Source organism: Scyliorhinus torazame, chromosome 7, assembly GCF_047496885.1.
Source record: "Scyliorhinus torazame isolate Kashiwa2021f chromosome 7, sScyTor2.1, whole genome shotgun sequence".
Classification (NCBI taxonomy): domain Eukaryota; kingdom Metazoa; phylum Chordata; class Chondrichthyes; order Carcharhiniformes; family Scyliorhinidae; genus Scyliorhinus; species Scyliorhinus torazame.
Window position 1 is genome coordinate 203,177,112 of NC_092713.1, and position 16,716 is coordinate 203,193,827.

The 16,716-nt window shown below is 47.7% G+C and overlaps 1 protein-coding gene across 4 annotated transcripts in view; it reads right to left on the reverse strand.

The window, feature by feature from the left end:
* LOC140426789 (C-terminal-binding protein 1-like) overlaps window positions 1–5,612 on the reverse strand; it is a 140,413-nt gene extending 134,801 nt beyond the window's left edge. For 2 of the 4 annotated variants that reach the window (XM_072511959.1, XM_072511956.1), the window contains exons 1-2: window positions 5,493–5,612; window positions 5,250–5,331 (exon numbers count right to left, since the gene is read on the reverse strand). The gene's annotated coding sequence lies outside the window, so the exon portion shown is untranslated. The remainder of the gene's footprint in view (window positions 1–5,249; window positions 5,332–5,492) is intronic. The other 2 variants (XM_072511957.1, XM_072511960.1) reach the window with 2 other exon arrangements.
* Window positions 5,613–16,716: the final 11,104 nt, after the last annotated feature.

Below are 16,716 nucleotides of genomic sequence, written 5' to 3' on the forward strand. Positions count from 1 at the left end.
CTATGTTTATTTCACTCCCACACAATGTGCAATAGTAAGTGACATTTGAATATTAATTTAATGTCCTATTTACAGTGTAATTTTGCAAGTACAACTCACAGCTCTCTGGTTACCTACTTACACACTGTGCAATTTGAGGCAGCGCCAGATTGTACGGCCAGACTATAATGTTGTAATTTTAAAATAATTCAGATGGCATTCTCCTCGAGCCGCCTTTCCATCTTCCACAACCATGAGCTCATCCAAAGCTCTGTTTCCCATATCCTAGTTCACTCCAAGGCCTGCTCATCCATCAATCCCATACCTGCTCACCTACACTGGCTCCCTGATCCAGCACAGCCCCAAGTTTAAAATTCCCACCCTCATGTTAAAATCAATCCACGACCTTGCCGTTCCTGTCGGTCGTCTCTTCCAGCCTTACAACCTTGAGGTCTAGGCCCCCCAAACCCTGGAATTTCCTCCCCAAACCTCGTCATCGTCTTTAAAATGTTCCTTAAAATTAAAATCGACTAAGCTTTTGATCAGCTTTACTAATAGTTCCTCATTTAAAAATAGCAGTAGGACGTTCGGCCCCTCAAGCCTGCTCCACCATTCAAAGGGGTCATGGCTGATCCAACATTCCTCATGTCCACTTTCCTACCCTTGGTTCCCTTACTGGTCAGGAATCTATCTCAGCCTTAGATATACACAAGGATTCTGCCCCCACAACTCTCATTGGCAAGGAGTTCCAGGACTCTCTCAGAGAAGAAATTCCTTCTCATCTCAGTCTTAAATTAGCACTCCTTTATTCTGAGACTATGTCCTCTGGTCCTAGACTCTCCCATGAGGGGAAGCATCCTCCCAGCATGTACCCTGTAAAGCCCTTTAAAAATCCCATATGTTTCAATTAGATCATCACTCTTCCTACTAAATTCCAAAGAGTAGTGGGCAGCACGCTGATGCAGTGGTTAGCACTGTTGCCTCACAGCACCGAGATCCCAGGTTCGACCCAGGCCCTGGGTCACTGCCTGTGTGGAGTTTGCAAATTCTCCCCGTGTTTGCGTGGGTTTCGCCCCCAGAACACAAAGATGTGCAGGGTAGGTGGATTGGCCACGATAAATTGCTTCTTAATTGGAAAAAATTAATTGAGTACTCGGAATTTAATAACATAGAACATACAGTGCAGAAGGAGGCATTCGACCCATCGAGTCTGCACCGACCCACTTAAGCCCTCACTTCCACCCTATCCCCATTAACCCCTCCTAACCTTTTTGGACACTAAGGGCAATTTAGCATGGCCAATCCACCTAAACTGCATGTCTTTGGACTGTGGGAGGAAACCGGAGCACCCGGAAGAAACCCACGCAGACACGGGGGGAACGTGCAGACTCCGCACAGACAGTGACCCAAGCCGGAATCGAACCTGGGACCCTGGAGCTATGAAGCCACAGTGCTAGCCACGTGTGCTACCGTGCTTCCCACAAATAAATTCCAGAGCAGAGTCCTAACCTGTTAAACCTTTGCTCATAAGACAATCCTTCCATACTGGGAATCATCCTAGTGAACCTAGTGGCAGCACGGTAGCATTGTGGATAGCACAATTGCATCACAGCTCCACGGTCCCAGGTTCGATTCCGGCTTGGGTCACTGTCTGTGCGGAGTCTGCACATCTTCCCCGTGTGTGCGTGGGTTTCCTCCGGGTGCTCCGGTTTCCTCCCACAGTTCAAAGATATGCAGGTTAGGTGGATTGGCCATGATAAATTGCCCTTAGTGTCCAAAATTGCCCTTAGTGTTGGGTGGGGTTACTGTGTTATGGGGATAGGGTGTTGACCTTGGGTAGGGTGCTCTTTCCAAGAGCCGGTGCAGACCCGCTGGGCCGAATGGCCTCCTTCTGCTCTGTAAATTCTATGAAACACCACCAATGAAATAATATCCTTCCTTGATGATGATGCTCCCATGAAGCAGCTTCAACTTATCCAAATACCTGGTGCCCATATCCTCGCACAATAAGTCCCAGTCACCTATCACCCTTGCTGACCGATATTATCTTCCAGTTGAATGCCAAGAAGTTAGAAATTTATCCCCATGTTTAAATCTCTTTAGAGGGGCAGCATGGTGGCGCAGTGGTATTGGATACTCTAAATGTTTTTATTTTTAAAAATCTCTTTAGAGATTTGTCCCTTTCCATATCCAATGACCTGGGCTCTTATCTTGGCAAATCCAACTCTCAAATTCCCTCCAATTGCTGCCATTTCTCCACCTTGGTCTCACTCTTTAAGAAACCTCCTAACCCCATCTTTTAAAACTTCCTAATATCCTCTTTGATGTCATTTTTTGTCTGATCCAAAGATGTGCAGGTTAGGTGAATTGGCCAATGATAAATTGCCCTTAATGTCCAAAATTGCCCTTGGTGTTGGGTGGAGGTGTTGAGTTGGGTAGGGTGCTCTTTCCAGGAGCCGGTGCAGACTCAAAGGGCCGAATGGCCTCCTTCTGCACTGTAAATTCAATGATAATCTATGATTAATCTAGGACAAAGGTTCGGCACAACATCGTGGGCCGAAGGGCCTGTTCTGTGCTGTATTTTCTATGTTCTATGATCAGACTGCAGTGAAACGCCTTGGGGAGTTTACAAATTTTAACGGGACAATTTTAAAAAAATATATTTTGTGGGATGTGGTCATCACTGGCACGGCCAGCTTTTGTTGCTCATCCCAAATTGTCCTTGAACTGAGTGACTTGCTACGTCACTTCAGAGGCCAGTTAAGAGTCAGCGATATTGCTGTGGGTCTGGAGTCACATGTAGGTCAGACCAAATACGGGTGGCAGATTTCTTTCCCTGAAGGACATTAGTGAACCCAATTTTTTTTTAATTTATAAACGGCAATCTACGATAGTTGCGTGGTCACCATAACTGAGACTGGCTTTATGCTCCAGATTTTTATAAATTGAATTTAAATTGCACCAGCGGTTGTAGTGGGATTTGAACCCCTGAACCGAATGCTTCTGGATTCCTCGCCCTGTGATATTGCCACCCGATCGCAAGGCAAGTTGATGTTGTAAAACTACAAGCAAGGGTAAAAGAACAGGGATTTTAAACCAAATTCCACCCATCGATCTTCCTTCCCTTGACCCAAAATGAAGTGATCGGTATCCCATCCAAGATCAGGTAACTCGGCATATGCTGGCGATAGAACCCTGCCTGATCTGTGACTGTGAGATGGCGTATACACCTGAGAATTCAGGGAAACATCAGATCCCATTACCGGATACACCAGGAAGAAACAACCTTGCCAGAGGTTCATGCACACACCAATTATGGGATAGTTCATTTTTCCCTTTTTCATTTCCAATTTGACAGGGACCAGCCAACTTAGCTGAAAATAGGGATATGTCTAAACAGCTCAGCAGCACATGACACAAAACCGTTGTACACAAGTCAAAATATTGCAACTGTTACAGCAGCAATACGTGTTTGCACTTGAGAAGTAAAATTAACTTTTAGTACTTTCATGAAATAAAAGTCTCAGCAATGAAGGAACTACAAATGGCCACAGTACGTCCAATTAAGGGGGAGGCAAGGCCCCAGTTCAAAAGAACACGTGCAGAGAAGTATGGCAAAAAAGGCTCAGTTGAACACAGTTCCAATATACATCGTGAATCGTGTATAAAGAATGGCCACAGGATCTCTGCTTACGAGACTGTACCTAATGATCACCAATATCAAGAAAAAGACAGAAACTTTGGGTTTGACGGAATATTTATTTAAACTCACAGATGAAAGAAGCACAACAATGCTTATGAACCGGAAGAATTTTAACGATTGAGGCAAATGCAAATGTAGTGTGCACAAGGCCCGCATGTTTACCAAGGAACGAATAAGAAATAAAAGTTTCACACCTGGAATATCAACATCAATCTACAATACTGGCTGTATCACGACTCTGATCAGGCTCCCAGGGTAGCACAATGCCGGTTTCTGAACAAAGCCTAGCAATAACAAATCATTGCCCCCCACTCAGCTTACAAAAACACTGGGTTGATTTTGGTACTGACCTTCCTAGTTCTATAGGTGGGACAGTCCACCTTTTCAAGCAGTGGCCTGAATTAGTGAATGGTCAGCTTACCTGTGTTATGCAGAATCATACTCAGGACTGCTAGTCAATGATGATAGAACATATAAAATTCTATCAATTAGGTGCTTCAAGGGATCTTGTTCAGTGGTCCCAACCACTTTCTATGGAAAGTGTAAACCAATGGCCTCTATTAACATTGTGCACCAACTCTTAACTCTCAATCTTATTTGCACTTTTTTTAGGCATTGAATCAGGCAATTTCCATCTCCTGCATTTTTCATCTTAAATATCCAAATTTTGGGGATGTGAGATTGCTGGCATGGTTGGCATTTGTTACCCAATTCCTAGATACCCCACGTGGGAAGTGGCATTGAGCCATCTTTTTGAACCACTGCATTCCATGAGATTAAGTTTGCAGCTTGAGTTTCAGGAATTTGACCCTGCGATGTACATCAAAATCAGGAGAATGCATGACTTGCAGGGCAATCTAGAGGCCCTAGCACCTTGCCCTTCCAGATACAATTAATTAAATTAACCGCAGGATTTTTTAAAAAAATAAGTGTTCTGGGCGAGTCCTACACGCTACCTTTAAATTCAGTTTGACACTGCATTGGAATTACATTCCAGTCAAATGTACATGATTCAAGTCTACTAACCCAGAAAGTCTCAAGCACTTAATAAATGAAGATGAGCACCAACCCAACATTTATATGACAACTTATGCGTTGGTGTAAATGACCAAAATCTCAGATCAGCAACTAAAGCGCAATGGTAAACAACATCAAACAAAAGACGAAATTGTCCAAGTACAGACTGGTCAATTTACAAGTGAAAATCCAGTCAGTCTTTTTAAAGTGAAATTTAATTCGTGAAAAACTGCAAAAAAGGAGGTCTTTTCAATTCAATTCACACTCCTAGAGTGTTGGAACAGGAACAGTAGGAAATATTGGCTCGTTTTATTGATGTGAAGTAACATGTGGCGAATGTAAGACCCCCAAAACTAGCCTGCAAGATCCTAAAGGAGTTATAACTTTTCTCTGATCCTACTTAAGGTGGGCCTTGGAAAGTTTACAACCTGCCTAACTGCAGCACTGTAAAGAAACCCAGACTGACTGCCAGGGGCCTTGCAGCACACCCCTCTTCCCTTCAGAAAATATGGGCAATCCCCTTCTCTCAAATGCTGCATTTCTTCGTTACCTTAATCCTTTCTCTTTCACGAAAAGTGCGCTAGCTCCTTAAACCATGCTGCTTCCTGTTGGTTCCCACAGCGAGGCTGGTCCTACCGGAAATACAAAAGAGATGGTAAAAAAAAAAGGCAGATGAGAAATAACTTAGTAAAAACGGGTGTTGGTGCTGCCAGGAAGTTCAGCCAGGCGGAGACAACGTGGGCACGCTGCTGGCCGCCGGCAGCGACAGTCTCACGGCGCCTTTGACACTCACATTAGATACACCGCGTTCCACACTCACTCTCGCTACAATGTTGCCGCTCCGCACATCCCAGAAGCTTCAGCGCGTGACGACCACGCTCCGCGGCGCTGGCGTCACTCCGCCACGTCAGGCCCCGCCTCCCTCGCTCGCTGGCGGGCGTCACTCCGCCACGTCAGGCCCCGCCTCTCTCGCTCGCTGGCGGGCGTCACTCCGCCACGTCTGGCCCCGCCTCCCTTGCGTCCTAACGACTTTCCGATTGCCAACCGGGATCACCTTTCCCTGCGCGGTCGGGCGCACACTGAACAAAAAATCCGATTTGGATATTCCCGCCGCCATTTTTATTTTTCCTCAAGCGGTCCAAATTAGCGGGCGGGGCGTCAGGCGTAACTGTCAGAGACTGGATCCGGTTGGAAATTTTCCGCGTGTTCCTTTCCTCCCAGGCAGCCGAACTTCTCGAAAAAGCCAGTCTTCGCCGGCAGGCAGCAAGCATTTGCCAACATCACCACCTCCCAATGCCCACCCGCCGCTCGGCCACCCGCTCTCGAAGTGACCGACCCTCCAAACAGAGCTTGGCTTTCTCCCGCTCGCCCTCCCCCCAACACACTCTGGGAACTCTTGTCCCTCTGTCCCACTCGATCTTTGGATTGAAGTTCCCCCATTATAACTACATAATTAAACGCAAATGATTGAGGAGGCCGGAATCTGAAACCAGAAGAGAAAATGCTGGAAAATCTCAGCAGGTCTGGCAGCATCTGTAAGGAGAGAAAATAGTCCAGATGACCTTTCCTCAAAGCTGAGCCTGATGCTGCCAGACCTGCTGAGACTTTCCAGCATTTTCTCTTTTGCTAACGATATAATTATTGTCATTTCTTTGCAAATTATATTCTTCTCATCCTTCCCACCAGTTTGTGGTCTATAGACTGCACCTAATGTAATTGCACTTTTTTTTTATTCCTTAGCTCTAGCCAAATAGATTCTGTCCTTCATTCCTTCTGGAACATCCTCTCTAGCGCTGCAATGTGCTCTATCAATATTGCCACCTGCACTGTCCTTAATTTCCTTTCCTATCTTTCCTGAATACCTTTTATCCACGAATATCTAATGCTCAGCCTTATCCTTTGACCCATTTCTTCATTGTCACAACATCCAATATCCACGTGGTTATCTACACCTGCAAATCACTGGTATTATTTACCACACTCTGCATCACAGAATAATACAGTGCAGAAGAGGCCCATCAAGTCTGCACCGATGTATGAAAAATACCTGGCCTGGCTAACCCTATTTGCCAGCACTTGGCCCATAGCCTTGAATGTTAGTGCCCACCCAGATTCTTTTTAAAGGATGTGAGGCAACCCGCCTCTACCACCCTCCCAGACAATGCATTCCTGACCGTCACCATCCTCTGGGTAAAAATGATTTTGCTCAAATCCCCCCATGTCCACCCCCCATAATCTTATACACCTCGATCGGGTCACCCCTCAGCCTTCTCTGCTCCATCGAAAACAACCCAAGCCTATCCAATCTGTCTTCATAACTTAAATTTTCCATCCCAGGCAACATCCTGGTAAATCGCCTCTGCAACCCCTCCAGTGCAATGACATCCTTCTACATACAGTACTCCAGCTGTGGCCTCACCAAAGATCTATGGAACTCCAACATGACCTCCCTGCTTTTGTAATCTATGCCTTGGTTGATAGAGGCAAATGTCCCATAGGCCTTTCTCGCCACCCTACTAACCTGCCCTGCTGCCTTCAGAGATCTATGGACAAACACGCCAAGGTCTCTTTGTTCAGGGGAACTTCCCAGTGTCATGTCATTCATTGAACACTCCCTTGTCACATTACTCCTTCCAAAGTGTATCACCTCACGTTTTTTTTCAATTTTAGAGTACCCAATTCATTTTTTCCAATTAAGGGGCAATTTAGCGTCACCAATCCACCTAGCCTGCACATCTTTGGGTTGTGGGGGCGAAACCCATGCAAACACAGAGAGAATGTGCAAACTCCATATGGCCAGTGACCCAGAGCCAGGATCAAACCTGGGACCTCGGCGCCGTGAGGCTGCAGGTCTAACCCACTGCGCCACCGTGCTGCCCCACCTCACACTTTTCAGGGTTAAATTTCATCTGCCACTTAACTGCCCATTTGACCATCCCATCTAGATCTTCCTGTAACCCAATACACTCAACCTTACTCTTAACCACCCGGCCAATCTTTGCGTCATCCGCAAACTTACTGATACTACTCCCCGCATAGTCATCTATGTCCTTTATATAAATGACATTATTATTATAAATGACATTGTTATTATAAATGACAACCAAGGACTTCCGGGTGCGGCTATGCAGAGCTAGGTCGCATATTCGGTAGCTCCTGCTTGGAACGGACTTTTGGGCTCGTTACAGGGCCCCCACGGCATTTGTTTGCCATTTCCCGGTGTGGGAAGAAGGCTGCAGCATTCCCCCGACAGTGTCCCCCAGGAAGGGTATGTCTCTTGGTTGCGAGACACGGCAGAAACAGTAAAAGATTTGGCTGCAACTGCAGGATAAACAGGGCCTCTTCCAGCATGCAGGCGGGGGAAGGGCAAGCTTAAAGCTGCAAGCTGACCTGAGGGCCTGTATCAAAGGTGAATTCTAGCAGCAGAGGGAACAACTGTGAAAAGATCTCATCAAGGCCACTGAAGGGACTTCCGGTTGCGGTGATACCTAGCTAGCCGCACGCTTCGGCGGCTCCAGCTCCGACGGACCTTCGGGCTCTTTTAAGAGCCCCAACGGGGAATTTTTCGACGACGCAACCCGGTGTGGGGTGTGTGAGAAGAGAGTCCCCCCCAAACGAAGGAGGAAAAAACCGGCGGCGGTGGCTGCAGCGCGAGGAATCGTCGACCAAAGGGTCAGAAAGAGAGAAGTACAAGATGGCGGCGGAGAAAGCGCAGGCGACATGGGGGCCTGAGCAGGATGAAATCGTGAGACGGTGCGTGGACCTGCTGAAGAGGGAGGTGCTGACCCCGATGCTACAGGCAATTGAGGGGCTCAAGGAGACATTAAAGACCCAGGAGACTGAGCTCCGCGTGGCGGAGCAGAAGGTGACAGATATTGAGGACGAGATCCTGGGCCTGGCGGTTAAGACTCAGACACACGAGGCACTTCATAAAAAGTGTACTGAAAGGATCGAGGCCCTAGAAAACGGAGCGCGAAGGAAGAACCTTCGGATACTAGGTCTCCCTGAGGGTGTGGAAGGAGTGGACTGTGGAGAGTACGCAATTAAGATGCTGAGCTCACTGATGGGTGCTGAGGCCCCTGCGGGCCCCATGGAGGTGGAGTGGGCAAATCGGATTCCGGCGAGAAGACCAAAAGCGGGAGAACCACCGAGGGCGATAATCGTGCGATTTTACCGCCTTAAGGTCAGAGAAGAGGTCCTGAGATGGGCTAAAAAGGTGCGGAGTAGCAGATGGGAGAATGCTGTGGTACGGATATACCAGGATTGGAGTGCGGAGGTGGCGAGAAGGAGGGCGAGCTTCAACCGAGCCAAAGAGGTGTTGCATAAAAGGAAGGTGAAGTTTGGGATGCTGCAGCCGGCAAGACTATGGGTCACGTATCAGGAGAGACACTATTATTTCGAGACGGCGGAGGAAGCATGGTCCTTCATCAAAGAAGAGAAATTGGACCGGAACGGAGGGACTGATGCTGCAGGAAATGTTATTGTTATTGTTTTTGTTAATGTTACGGTGGAAGTTAATTGAGAAGTAAACAGGGAAGGGGGGAGACATTGGGGAAATGTGGGCGCCGGTGAGGGGGGAAAGACGGGACATAGTCGGAGAATGGGGAAGGAGAGGGGGAGGGGAAAGGGAGCTGCGCCATAAGAGGCGGGTCAGGTAAAGGGATGTTCCCGCGCCAGAAAGAATAAGGCGGGAAGACAGGTGCAAGGGGGATGGGAGTTCCCCCACATGGGGGGGGGGGGTCGAGGAGTGAGCAGGAGTAGCCGGGGTCAGTTGAAGTCAGCTGACTTACGGAAGTGATATGGGGGAGCAATCATGCTAGATAGGGATCTAGCGGGGAGGGGGAGGGGGACAACTGGGTTGCTGCTGCGGAAATCCAAAAGCAAATGGCTAAAGAGTGGGTGGGCGGGGATGGTGTGCGACGCTGGGGGAGCGAGCGCGGAGGCGGGATATGGGACTGGCCTAGAGAAGGTAATGGCTAGTCGACACGGGAGGGGGGCCGGTAGCCCCCTAGTGAGGCTGATCACGTGGAACGTGAGAGGCCTGAACGGACCGATAAAAAGGGCCCGAGTGCTCGCGCATTTGAAAGGACTAAGGGCAGACGTGGTTATGCTCCAAGAGACGCACCTAAAGGTGGCGGACCAAGTTAGGCTCAGGAAAGGATGAGTGGGACAGGTGTTCCACTCAGGACTGGACGCAAAGAACAGAGGGGTGGCCATTTTGGTGGGGAAACGGGTAGCATTTGAAGCAAAGAACATCGTAGCAGATAGCGGAGGTAGATATGTAATGGTGAGCGGTAGGCTGGAGGGAATGGAGGTCGTGTTGGTTAATGTGTATGCCCCAAATTGGGACGATGCGGGATTCATGAGACGGATGCTGGGGCGTATACCGGACCTGGAGGCAGGAAACTTGATTTTAGGAGGGGACTTTAATATGGTGCTGGACCCGGGGCTAGATAGATCCAGCTCAAGGACCGGAAGAAGGCCGGCAGCGGCCAAGGTACTTAAGGGGTTTATGGACCAAATGGGGGGAGTGGATCCATGGCGATTTCTTAGACCTAGGGCTAAGGAGTTCTCCTTCTTCTCCCATGTCCATAAAGTGTACACCCGGATAGATTTTTTTGTGTTGGGAAGGTCGTTGATCTCTACGGTGGAAGAAGCTGAGTACTCAGCCATAGCGGTTTCGGATCATGCCCCACATTGGGTGGACCTGGAATTAGGAGAGGAAAGGGAGCAGAGAACACTCTGGCGATTAGATGTGGGACTGATGGCGGATGAGGGAGTGTGTGCAAGAGTGCGGGGGTGTATTGAGAGATACCTGGAGGTCAATGACGACGGCGAGGTCCCTGTGGGAGTGGTCTGGGAAGCATTAAAAGCGGTGGTCAGAGGAGAGCTGATCTCTGTTGGGGCCCACAAAAGGAAAACAGAGGCCAAGGAAAGGGAAAGATTACTGGGGGAGATTTTAAGGGTGGACAGGGAATTTGCAGAGACCCCGGAGGAGGAATTGTACAGGGAGAGGAGACGACTCCAGACGGAGTTTGACCTTCTGACCACCAGAAAGGCGGAGGTACTGTGGAGGAAGGCACAGGGGAGGAGGTATGAATATGGGGAAAAGGCTAGTCGCCTGTTGGCGCATCAATTGCGAAAGAGGGCAGCAGCGAGGGAGATAGGAGGAATTACAGACGAAAGGGGAGACACGGCGCGAAGGGCAGGAAAGATAAATGAGGTGTTCAAGACCTTCTATGAGGAACTGTATAGGTCTCAACCCCCAGAGGGAGAGGAGGGGATGCGGCAGTTCCTGGACCAATTGAGGTTCCCGAAAGTGGAGGAGTAGGAGGTGGCAGGCCTGGGGGCGCCGATTGAGGTGGACGAGGTTATTAAGGGACTGGGAAGCATGCAAGCAGGGAAGGCCCCGGGGCCAGACGGGTTCCCGGTGGAATATTACAGAAAATATGTGGACTTGTTGGCCCTGTTGATAGCTAGGACTTTCAATGAGGCCAGGGAAGGGGGGACTCTACCCCCGACGATGTCGGAGGCGACGATATCGCTAATTTTGAAGAGGGACAAAGATCCGTTGCAGTGCGGGTCCTATAGACCTATTTCACTATTGAACGTGGACGCCAAATTGCTGGCAAAGGTATTGGCATCGAGGATAGAGGACTGTGTCCCGGGGGTGGTGCACGAAGACCAGACAGGGTTCGTAAAAGGGAGACAACTGAATGTTAACGTGCGACGACTATTAGGGGTGATAATGATGCCCCCAGTGGAGGGGGAGGCAGAGATAGTGGCGGCAATGGACGCAGAGAAGGCATTTGATAGGGTGGAGTGGGAGTATTTATGGGAAGTGTTAAGGAGGTTTGGGTTTGGGAACGGGTTTATTAGCTGGGTTAGCTGGGGCTCCAACGGCAAGCGTAGTTACAGGTCGACATAGATCGGAGTATTTCCGATTATATAGGGGAACAAGACAGGGATGCCCGCTGTCTCCATTGTTGTTCGCGTTGGCAATTGAACCTCTGGCCATGGCGTTGAGAGACTCCAGGAAATGGAGAGGGGTGATTAGAGGGGGAGAAGAACACCGAGACTCGTTATACGCAGATGACCTATTGTTATACGTGTCGGACCCAGCGGGGGGGATGATAGAGGTTATGCAAATTTTGAGGGGGTTCGGGGAATTCTCGGGGTATAGGCTAAACATGGGGAAGAGTGAATTATTTGTGATACATCCAGGGGACCAGAGTAGAGAGATAGAAGGCTTACCGCTAAGGAAAGTGGAAAGAAACTTCCGATACCTGGGGATTCAGATCGCTAGGAGCTGGGGAACCTTGCACAGACTTAATCTGACACGGCTGGTAGAACAAATGGAGCAGGACTTCAAGAGGTGGGACATGCAGCCTCTATCGCTGGCGGGCAGGGTGCAAGCAATTAAGATGATGGTCCTCCCGAGGTTCTTATTTGTATTTCAATGTCTCCCTATACTAATCACCAAGACCTTTTTTAATAAAATAGATAGGAGCATCACGAGCTTCGTGTGGGCAGGGAAAGTTCCGAGAGTAAGGAGGGGGATCCTTCAGCGTAGTAGGGACAGAGGAGGACTGGCACTACCGAACTTGGGTGATTACTATTGGGCCGCCAATGTGGCAATGATACGTAGATGGATGATGGAGGGTGAGGGAGCGGCGTGGAAAAGACTGGAGAGAAAGTCCTGTAAAGGGACGAGTTTAGAGGGGCTGGTGACGGCGCCGCTACCGTTCTCACCTAAAAAGTTTACCACGAACCCGGTGGTGGCGGCAACACTGAATATCTGGGGACAGTGGAGGCGACAGAGAGGGGTGCGGGGAGCCCTGGTGGGGTCCCCTATCAGGAACAACCATAGGTTCGCCCCAGGAAGAATGGATGGAGGATTTCAGAGCTGGTACCAGTTGGGAATTAGGAAGGTGGGAGATTTATTTATAGATGGGACTTTTGCGAGCTTGGGAGCATTGGAGGAAAAGTATAAGTTGCCCCGGGGAAATTTCTTGCGATATATGCAGGTGAGGGCGTTTACTAGACAACAGGTGAGGGAATTTCCGTTGCTCCCAACACAGGGGATACAGGACAGGGTGCTTTCAGGGGTGTGGGTCGGAGAGGGCAAGGTGTCAGAGATTTATAGAGAGATGAGGGAAGAGGGGGAGGAGTCGGTGGGCGAACTAAAAGGAAAGTGGGAAGAAGAATTAGGGGAGGAGATAGAGGAGGGTATGTGGGCTGATGCCCTAAGCAGGGTAAATTCCTCTTCCTCATGCGCCAGGCTTAGCCTGATTCAATTTAAGGTGCTACATAGAGCACACATAACGGGGGCAAGGTTGAGCAGGTTCTTTGGAGTGGAGGACAAATGTGGGAGGTGTGGCGGGAGCCCGCCAAACCACGCACATATGTTTTGGGCGTGCCCGGCACTGGAAGGGTATTGGAAGGGAGTGACGGGAGTGATTTCGAAGGTGGTGAAGGCCCGGGTCAAACCAGGCTGGGGGTTAGCTCTATTTGGAGTTGCGGATGAGCCGGGAGTGCAGGAGGCGAAAGAGGCCGACGTTGTGGCCTTTGCGTCCCTAGTAGCCCGGCGCAGGATACTACTCATGAGGAAGGAGGCGAAACCCCCCCGGACTGGAGGCCTGGGTAAATGATATGGCGGGGTTCATTAAACTGGAGCAGATAAAGTTTGCCCTGAGAGGATCGGCTCAAGGGTTCACCAGGCGGTGGCAGCCATTTCTCGACTACCTAGGGGAACGTTAGAGGGAAGACAGATGACCAGCAGCAGCAACCCAGGGGGGGCGGGGGTTTAGTTTAGTTTAGGTCAATAGACAATGGGGTTTTGTTACCTGTGTATTGTTAAAAAATTCTGTTTTGTCATTGTTTCGTTTGCTTTGTAAGAGGGAAAAATTGTTGTTTGGAAAAAAATTTCAATAAAATATATTAAAAAAAAAAAAATGACAACCAATCGGGGACCCAGCACAGATCCCTGTGATATGCCACTGGACATTGGCTTCCAGTCACGAAAGCAGCTGTCTGTCATCACCCTCTGTTTCCTCCAGCTCAGTCAATTTTGAATCCACCTTTTCAAGTTGCCCTGTATCCCATGTGCATTTGCCTTCTTTATAAGTCTCCCGTGTGGGACCTTGTCAACGGCTTTGCTGAAATCCATGTAAACTACGTCAACTGCACTGCTCTCATCTACACACCTGGGCAGCATGGTGGCGCAGTGAGTAGCACTGCTGCCTCACGGCGCAGAGGTCCCAGGTTCAATCCCGGTTCTGGGTCACTGTCCGTGTGGAATTTACACATTCTCCCCGTGTTTTCTTGGGTTTTGCCCCCACAACCCAAAGATGTGCAGGGTAGGTGGATTGATCATGCTAAATTGCCCCTTAATTGGAAAAAATGAATTGGGTACTCTAAATTTTTTTATTTTTTAAAAAATCTACACACCTGGTCACATACTCATGGAAGTCAATCAAATTTGTTAGACATGACCTCCCTCTGACAAAGCCATGCTGACTATTCCTGATCAAACCTTGCCTCTCCAAGTGGAGATAGATACTCTCCTTCAAAGTTTTCTCCAATAGTTTCCCTAACATTGATGTGACACTCACTGGTCTGTGGTTCCCTGGCTTAACTCTGGCGCAGTGGTTAGGACTGGGACTACAACACTGAGGAACCAGTTTCGAATCCTGGCCCTGGGTCACTGTCCGTATGTAGATTGCACATTTTCCCCGTGTCTGCGTGGGTTTCACCCCCACAACCCAAAGATGTGCAGGTTAGGTGAATTGGCCACGCTAAATTGCCCCATAATTGAAAAAAAGATAAATGGGCACTCTAAATTTAAAAAAAAGAAATGTGAGAACTGGCGTGGCGGTGAGTGAAGTCTTGAGCTTCTTCCACTGTTGTTCATGTGGCTCAGTCCAAGTGAAAGCCGTTGTCTTGTGCAGGAGATCACATGGATGTGTTGTTTTTGCTGACAGGTTTGAAATGAATTTCCCTATAAAAGTGATCAAACCCATCATTCTTATCGTGTGGTTTTGGCATGTTGAGAATTGCTTGGATTTTGTCCTTGTCGGGTTCAATGCCATGCGATGAGAGCTTGTCACCTAGGAATGTGACCTCAGTTATTCCAAATTAGCATTTTTGCTTGTTGAGCTTCAGCCCATTTCTCCTGATGCTCGTTAGAACTTTAAGCAACCTCGTATTGTCTCTTCTATGGTTGAGCCCCAAATGATGACGTACCACGGTGAAAATGGCATTCTCAGAAAGCAATACTGTCCAAATGGCATATTAAAAGTTTAGTACTTTGTACTTTGTTCCTCTAGCTTTAGCTGCCAGAAAACTTGAGATGCATCAAGTTTCGTAAAGAATTGTGCACCAGCCAGCTCAGATGTGATTTCCTCATGCTTTGGTATTTGGTTGTGTTCTCTTTTGATATTCTCGTTAAGATCTTTGGAATCCATACATATGTGAGCGAAGAAGCCATTCTTTTTCTTTACACATAGCATGGAATTTACCCAATAGGTAGGTTCTTCTTTCTTTCTGATTACTTTTAATTTTGTCATTCTGTCTAGCTCCTTTTTGAGGCAATTCCAAAGAGGTTCAAGTACTCTTCTTGGTGCCTGTATCACAGGTTTTGCATCGTCTTTGAGTTGTATCTCGTTGGCAAATGGTAGTACACCAAAATCTGTGAACTCATCGCTGAATTTGCTGATAATGTTCTCAGAATCGTTGGAGTGTTGATCCAATCCTTTGTGGATGCTACATACCAACTGCACTCAACCTAATTCTTCATAGGACTGATCACCTAGTAATGAATCAAAGCCCTCAGATATAATACAAAATGGGACGGAATAAACTGTGTCTTTAACACTCAGGTCACAAGCACCATAACATTTAATGCTTGAACCATTATAATCTCTCAGAGATATTTTGTGATTTCTTCTAATCGGCTGAAATTTTAGATTGTTTAAATCAGTCATGCTGGTTAAATTGGCTTTGGCACCAGTGTCTAACTTCAATTGGGCCACTGTACCGTTCACTTCAAGTTGTAGCAGCCATTTGACCCCGTCAACCGCATTTATTTTAAATGGAGCATCAGTTTGCATTTTTGTAAGTGCTGGAGAATTTTTTGATGTCTCCAAAAAATTATTCTTCTCTGTTATTACTCCAACAAACAATCACGGGAGACTGTGTCTTCCACTGTGCTGGCTGATCTGGGGTTGAGCTGAGAGTACCTATTCGAAGCAAAGTGATTTTTTTTCCTTTGCATCTGGAACAAAATTTGCCAAACACTGGACACTGCCTTAATTTGTGCCTTTGACCACATATTTTACACTGAAATACTTTGTCCTGATAGTTAACCTGTTTGTTGGTATGTGAGGTGCTGCAGGAACTTTCCTGCCTTTTTTTGGAAGTTTCCCGCCTTTTTGGAAAAAGGGCGGCAACCGGATTGCTTTCCTCCAAGAAGACACCGCCATTACTGAGAAACATTTTAGAATGCGGTGCTGCTAGCTCATGAGCCTGACAAATCTTAACTGTTTATTCCAAAGACAGCTCCGATTCCCTCAGCAACCGTTCCCTCAGCTTATTTTCATTCACACCAAACACAATCTGTCCCGAATCATGGAAGATTCCACCGCAGAAAAATTACAAGTTTTAGCTTTTAATTTGAAATCTGTAATGAACTGATCTATGGGCTCTTCTGTCTTCTGTAAACATAATCTAAACACATAGCGTTCATAAACTTCATTCTTTCTGGGGATGCAATGTTCATCAAATCTTCCACTTACTTCATTAACATTTTTACTATCTTCATCGTTTGTAAATTTAAATGTATTAAACACAGCAAATTCTTCGGGTCCTGCCGCTCTTAGTGAATGTGATTGATCTCCTAAAGTTATTGTCGTAGGAAACAGATTAAATTGTTGTTTAAACACACGGCAGTTGCTGTCCACATTACCATGAAATCTGAGACTAATTGGTGGCTTCAAGGACTCAATGTGGTTCATTCT